Source organism: Phacochoerus africanus, chromosome 10, assembly GCF_016906955.1.
Source record: "Phacochoerus africanus isolate WHEZ1 chromosome 10, ROS_Pafr_v1, whole genome shotgun sequence".
Classification (NCBI taxonomy): Eukaryota; Metazoa; Chordata; class Mammalia; order Artiodactyla; family Suidae; genus Phacochoerus; species Phacochoerus africanus.
The window spans coordinates 47,326,427-47,334,726 of record NC_062553.1 but is presented as its reverse complement, the minus strand read 5'-3'; positions in this window follow the sequence as shown (position 1 = coordinate 47,334,726).

Genomic DNA, 8,300 nt, shown 5'->3' with positions numbered 1-8,300 from the left:
TCCACGTTCCATGTAAGAATTGTGATTTGGGACTCACTGATCTGGCCTTTGGGTTCTGGTAGTACAAGTCCCTTAAAACCATTGTGGACTGCCAGTGGCTTAGTTTTGGAGCACTCAGTTAGCAATTAACCAAAGTTTTAAGAGTCTTGGTCTATGAATATAGGTACACCCTTTGGAAGTATCCCTTTTAGCACCTGCTAGATTCCCTAACCCTCAGTTTATTATTATTATTATTGGAATTTGTATATTTTTATTTTTTAATATGATTTTAATTTTTTCCAGTATAGTTGATTTATAGTGTTCTGTCAGTTTCTAATGTACAGCAAAGTGACCCAGTCATACACACACACATATATATATATATATATTCTTTTTCTCACATTATCCTCCTTTATGTTCCATCACAAGTGACTAGATATAGTTCCCTGTGCTATACAGCAGTGCTTATCCACTCCAGATGCAATAGTTTGCATCTATTAACCGCAGACTTCCAGTCCATCCCACTCCCTCCCCCTTCCCCTTGGCAACCACAGTTCTATTCTCCAAGTCCATGAGTTTCTTTTCTGTGGAAAGCCTAACTCCTAGTTTAAAGGCTGCTGTCTTGGCTTCAAATACAGGTGGGTCACATGGCATAAATAATCTGCCACCTGACTCCAGAATATGTTTCAGCGATTGGTGCTTGATAAAGGGGGCACCGTTACCTCCATTACTCAGAGACTGTCCCATGCAGTATCTTGGAGAAAAGTTGGGAATTTGGAGTTTCCTAATTTCTTTGGCTTTCCAGGTAGGTATTTCCCTTCCAACTCAGGGAACCAACTCTTGGTTTGGATACAGAGTTGAATCTTTGCAAAGCCCTAAAAGCAAACACTGTCTGACCTATAGTGATTTTTGCGGAAACGACCTCTCTTGACAAAGTTATTTCTTTTTTCTTTTTACTATTAGAAGGGCTATCTGTCAGAATAGACTAGACAATATTGTGATAACATATAGAAACAAAATCTCAGTGTTTAATAAATCAACAGAAATTTATCTCTCACTTTACATGGCTATTGTGGATCAGCAGAGGGCTCTCATCACCAGGGTCTCTCAGGCACCAGGCTCCTGGAAGTTCCATGTTGACATGTGCATCCATGATTAGAAAGGCCGAAAAGGGAACATGGCAAGTTGCACTCTGGCTTTTAAAGATTCTGCCTGGAGCTGATACACATCATGTCTTCTTGCATTTCATTGACTTAACTTCAGAGTGGTAAAGGAAGGAAAATCCAACATTCCTCCTGGAGGGAGAGGAGAAATATTTTGATGAAAAGCATTAACGAGGTCTCCGATCTGCCTTTCTGATCACTTGTGGGCATAATACACTAATCTCTTTCCCAAGGGCTACATTGCAGAAATCACATCCAGTCACAGTATCAAGCCCACAGTTTAGCCTCTGGATTATGGATAGTAGGTGGTTCTGACATGATATCTAGCTATGGATGCTCTTGACTAAACATCTCTGAACAAAAAAGACAAGCTATCTCTCCCTGATATGCAATGATGGACCAGAGGCAAGATAATGGCCAGAAGCATTCTCCTTTGGAAGGGGATGGTTTAGGAGAAACCCTGCAGGTAGTTGAGCATCAGATGTCAGCCTTCTCATCCCGAGGGTGGGAATGGTTCTTAGTTAGGCTGAGTCTGCACCCTGGGAGAGGCTTCCCCAATCCACTGTCCGCTGTGGCCTTTGATCTGGACTTGGGGGGGGGGGTCTTTCTTACTCATTATCCACATACTCTACATCTAAAGTGGTCATTGGAAGATAAGCCCTATGATGTCCAGGGCTGGGGCTGAGCAGAGTTTACAGCATCCCTTTTGCCTTTGGTTGGTTGGGTACCTCAAGGATGCTTTATAAACAGGACAGTTGCTATCTTTTTTTTTTTGAAGCTCAAGCTAGTAGTCTTTGCAGTAGTATAATTCAACTCTTTCAAGGACTTAGTTGTCTTCTTATTTATTTGATTCCAATTAGTTTCATGTGTCAATAACCACCTCTTTAGTTTTTCTCTCAGAAAAGTTTTGTGAACATAATTCCCTGATTTGCTATGCTGCTTCCCCCCCACCCCAATATCTCTCTCTTTCTCTCCATTTTTCAATTTATTGTAGGTAACTTAAGCCTGTTCAGTTTTGCTGACAGTCAATTCCTTTATCTTTTCTTTGGTCCATTTGATACACTGAAAAAGATTTCTGGAATCACACTCTTAGTTGAACTTTGACTCTTAGATAGTTTAGTGTCTTCAAAGATTTTAGCCATGGATGTCATGGACATAACCATAATTTAATCCTTACTGCAAGGCTGATTTTGATTGACCTTTGTTGTTAAGGGAATTGTTCAATTTTATATTTTAGTGGTTGTGATTGAGAAGCACATAGTCCTAATCCTTCACTTTCTAAATTTCTGGACTCTATTTCCCTTCATTTATTTTTTGCAAACTGGCAAATTCCTTAATAATCTCATTTGTGTTTCTTATAAAATCTTGTGAAACGTAGACAACGACAACCAAAACATCCCACTGCATTTTTATAATCTCTTGTTTTAGGGTTATACATTCATAAGGTATACAATCTGATTGCTGGGTTATCATTGATAACAATATTACCAAATGCTTTTTCACTAACATGGATGACTATTGTTATAAGCTTCTGGCAACAGTTTCCTTCCTGTCTGCTCCCTGGCTTTTAAGCCTGAACCACCTATTTTCTTTTGGCTATTATGATAGCACACCATATCTGGCTACCATTTCTGAATCAGCCAGTACATGCCAGGTTGCACTACAGTAAAAAGCAGCCCCAGTGAAAGTATAATTCTCGGAAATTCCCATTGCAGCTCATTGGTAATGAACCTGGCTAGGATCCATGAGGATTGGGTTCAGTCTCTGGACTCTCTTAGTGGGTTAAGAATCTGGCATTGCCGTGAGATGTGGTGTAGGTCACAGACTTGGCTCAGATCCTTTGTTGCTGTGGCTGTGGTGTAGGCTGGCAGCTGCAGCTCTGATTTGTCCCCTAGCCTGGGAACTTGCATATGCTGCAGGTGTGGCCATGAAAAGCAAAATAAAAAATTTAATTCTTATAATTCTCATGTTGTGTTCACTCAGGGACACAACTTGATAAGATTCTACCTTGATACTTATCTTCTTGGTCTTTGGTTGAGGTGGGAAAAAAGGAAGGTGACAGACCACGACCCAGTCCTAAGATGCAAGAAGCTGTAGATTAATCGGATAATTTTTTTCCTTCTTTTTATGGCTGCACCCACCAGATACGGAAGTTTCTGGGCTAGAGGTCGAATCAGAGCTGCAGCTGCCAGCCTACACCATAGCCACAGCAATACCAGATGTGAGCCTCATATGAGACCTATGTCACAGCTTATAGCAACATGGGATACTTAACCCACTGAGTGAGGCCAGGTATTAAATTCATATCCTCACAGACACTATGTTGGATTCTTAGCCCACCGAGCCACAGTGGGAACTCCAGGTGCCTTTTTAACTGAATAACTAAACTGCCAACTTTCCATTCTGGAATTAAGGAATTACCATTGCTCTCTACCACTTATCAATTAAGTTCCATCCAAACTTAGCTTCTCTTATGATGACAACACATTTCCCATTTTTGTATTAGTCCAGACTCTTTAGGCACAAGTGACATAAATCTGGCCCAGATGAGGTCATCAGTCTCTTTCTGTATCTATTTTTTTGTCTGTTTCTTCCTATTTTACTCTCTCTCTCTTTTTTTTTTTTTTTGCCTCTGCTTGTCCCTGCTTTGTGACTTTAGGCAGATTTTCTGCATGTTGTTGAGATAAAGGCTGCTTGTAATCCTTGATTCTTATCTTGTCAAGTCCATGGTCCATGAGCCCCAAAGCAAGGACACATATCCTGGTGTAGATTGAGGACTTGGTTTGGTGCAGGTCTCTGATTTTAGGTGCCATGTTCAACCCTGAGATGTATTTAGGGGAAGAGGGCCTTATGATTATCTGAGACTAGATTATGCTTTTATCTTGATAATTAGAAGGTAGTAGAGGATACATTCTCAGAAGACAGAGGATGGGTAGGATTGATGGGCAGGGGTGCAGTCTACTACAATCCAGAAGTTTCTATGCCAGTAAATATAGAAGGAAAGAGTACCAAGGCTAAAAACGTCTTAGGAGATGTTCCAAGTTAATACAGGTAAGAGGGAATATGGCAAAGGGGGGCATGAAATTGAAGGAAAGAAATATTGGGAAAGGAAAAGACAGATGGTAAATAAGTGGATCATTAACTAATATAAGTTAAATGAAAATACTGTCAGGCTTTACCAATTGGTGTATGTGGATCTTGTGAAGAATATTAAAAGTAACTGCTATTATCAGTAGTCACAAGTGCAAACATAAAGAAATATATAATTAGGGAATAAAGTTTATGATTTTGCCACACGAAGACAGACCAGTTTTATAAAATTACTTTTCTCTTGGTGAGGTAACACTCTTCAGGCTTTGCTACTGAAATAAGAAGGTCTTAGTTGTGAAAACAAAAATGTGTCTCTTATTTCTCAATCTTCTTTTAGAATTATCAGAGCTTGATGCTAAATTATATTCCAGATAACTGGCTATTGCTCATGTTAGCATACCATGAAATGGCTACAGGGAATTTCTTAGTTGTTGTATCTTCCACAGAATAATCAATCACAATACATAATTAGGTCTGGGCATAAAAACTTAATAAAGACAGATCTGGGCTGTTCCTCTCATATTTATAGATTGCTATTCACCTTTTGAAATGTGAAGTTGAGTTTTCTCCACAATGTGTCAATCTGTCAACATATTAAATCATCATATAATTATTGGGATCAAATATCTTCCTATGGGGGATAAGAAATATTCTGGGTAGAATATTACTGGAAGCAAGGGGAGGTGCAAAGGAGAAACTAGAGAAACAGTTGCAATCATGGTGCCAAGAAACAAATGATGGGATAAAGTAAAGGGGAATCATAAAGATTCATATTGAAAACACCACAAATCACATAGGTACTTAACAAAAGCTTAACAGACTATTGGGTACTAATGACCAGTAAAGAGAACTAAAGGTGCGGGCAGGAGGAGGATGGGGTATTGGAAGTGGATGCTGAGTGGGACAACTTGGTGTGCTGGACTGCTTGTTCCTGGATCTGAGGTTAGCCAGTGGATGGCACACCTTAGTCGCAGTCTTGTACCTGGAGATTTCCGGGGGGAGATGCCTGGGAAGAGAGTGATGATTAAAGTGTTAGAAGAGGTAGGGTTGGAGAGATGATGAATTCAGGCACATTATGTCAAATTAGCCAATTGATGGCAGAATTTATTTACTTGCATACCCCATGTGACATTATTGGGTTCATCCTTTCCCCCCTTCTGAGATAGTGACTATTCTTTAACCCAGCAATCTATTCATTTTTTAAAATTTCGCCCAAATGCTTTGTAAGTCTCTACATCCTAGTAATAACCTATCCTGGGAGAATTGGTGTTATAGGCATCATAAAAGTGGGTTTCTGAGAAGGGTTTTCATGAAGACCTTGCTTGATTATTAAATGACACAGTAAGAGAAACAATCCAAAGGCCTGAAAAGTCAGCTTGTCTAAAGTTACCCTTGTTACCACAAAATTATCTTTATCTATACCAGGTAGTACAGAGCTAGGTTTAAGAGAGCTGAACAGTGAAAAGCTTTTTTTTTTTTAAAAGGTGCTTCGAATAAACATACAGGGCTAAAGATCATTAAAGTTAAGTTCTTATGCACACTTGTTTAATAATTTGCAGTTTCAAGTCTTTAACAAAAGAAAAATATTTCCTTTGGATGGTATTTTATACCATAAGATTTAGGAAACTAATGTGGGGCCTATGCTATTATAAGAGCTAATCTTTCTTTTTCTTTTTTATTAAGGTATAGTTGATTTACAGTGTGATGCCAGTTTCTGCTGTACAGCAAGTGACTCAGACACACACACACACACACACACACACACACACACACACACACACAGAGGTTTCTTTTCTTCTACTGTCTTCCATCATGGTCTGTCTCAAGAGACTGGATATAGTTCCCTGTGCTGAGCAGCAGGACCTCATTGCTTATCCATTCTAAATGTAATAGTTTGCATCTACTAACCCCAAATTGCCAGTCCATCTCACTTGGTCAATGAAAGTTAATCTTATTAATTCTCCAATATAGTATGTGTATTTAGGACTCCAAAGGAAATTGCTTTTTTTTTTTTTTTTTTGGTCACTCTCTCTCTCTCTTTTTATTTTATGGCCACACTTGCGGCATATATAGGTTCCCAGGCTAGTGGTTGAAATGGAGCTGTAGCCGTTGGACTACACCACAGCCATAGCAAAGCCAGATCTGAGCCACGTCTGTGACTTACGCCATAGTTCATGTCAACACCGGATCTTTAACCAAATGAATAAGGTCAGGGGTTGAACCTGCATCCTCATGGATACTAGTCAGATTTGTTTTCGCTGTGCCACGACGGGAACTTCCTGATGTTTTGATTAGATGTTATTTCTTACATTATTACATAAATGGTGATATAATAGTAGATGGGGCAAATTGGAAATTTATAAAAATGTGGCTTTGTTTTTAACAAGAAGTACAAGTAATTGGTAGCAAACCACACCCAGGTAATCATATATGATTTTAGAAAAATTTAAATTTTATATGTAGTCAGAGTTTGTTGTATAGTTTTTGGAAAATCTATAAAATATGCAAAGCCAACTTTAAATTGGCTGTTTTTAAAAGTTAATGGTGTCTTTTCTTTAATTTTGTGTTATTTTGAAATGAAAGATGAATATATTTTGGGGGAAAATGTTTATATGCCAAAATAAAATAAATAGCTGTGCTTAAAGTGACAAATATGAAGGCAACAAGAGATAGAATATAATAACATTACATACATTTTTGACAATTAAATGGATATTCATAATATTATTTACTAAAATTCTTTTAAGAAGTATTATGGGTCATAATAAGAAATTATATAGCTAGAGGTAGGAGTGTTTTATTTTTCCTAGCAGTAATTTCAAGTTATTTATTTAAAAAATAATTTTTTAATGGTCTAGCCCAGGAGATTGGGTCTAGTTTCCTGTGTGTATGACCTCATTGCTTTTCCATTCTACATGTAGTAGTCTGCATTTACCAACTCCAAACTCCCAGTCTATCTTACTCCCTCTCTGCTCCCCCTTAGGAACCACAAGTCTGTTCTCTATATCTGTGGGTCAGTTTCTGTTTTAAAGTTAATTTTTGTAACTACATTTGTTTCTAATTGGACCTCTAGAACAGTCTATACCAGTGGTTCTCAGAGTGTGGGCCTGGCAAATATTTAGAAATACAAATTCTCAGGCTCCATCCCCATCTACTGAAGCAGAGACTGATGGTGCAGCCCAGCAATGTATGGTTTCACAAGCTTTCCATGTGATTCTCATACACACTCATGTTTAAGATACACTGGTCTAGAAGGAGTGTAAGACATGAAAAAATAATAAAGGATTTTTGTCCTTAAGTGTTGGTTCTGCTCCTTCTTTGAGTGGATAAAACACAGCTGCTAAAGATACCCATCAGTAGTGAGTGTTAGACAAACAATGGGTATTCCTCTTTTGGAACTCAATGGTGGCTTTTCAAGTTGGATAGCAGGGGAAAAATATGTTTACTTAATGTTCGGAATAATGAAATTTTGGAAGAGGTTAAAAATTGTCATGGGTCTTTGTGCCAGGTAGTAAACAGAAATCCAGGTGGTCTTGAAGAAGATCAATCAGTGACCTAAAATAAAACTATTTTATCTTTTTAATTTTTTTTGGGGGGGGGAACATGTCTTAGGAACTGGTGAAGGAAATTTTAGGGTGTTAAAAGTTCTCTTCAATCTGCATCATAGGGACCAATTGGGGGGGAAATATGTACACATTTAAGGGGCTGATTTTACATTGCCTATTTTTGATGGGAACAAGAATATCTTGTTTTTGAAATAGAATATTTGAGGCCCACTGATTTGAGAAAGTTCTGCTTTGAAGATCTAAAGACAAGCTATATTATTGGAGCCAAACCTCGATCTGTTGTGTCTTTAATTCCAAATTATACATTTGTTTTTGATCACATTGTCACTTTAAGTGCAGTGAAGCAAATGTTGTGAAGGTGTCTTGGAGAAGGACTTTAGTAATTATAGGAGTGAGGAATACTGCCAAATGTCATACTGCATCCTGGGGAAATATTTACCAAAAAAATTTATCAAGACTAATTTACTTTATTCAACAATGTATATAGTTCTTAAAGAATCTC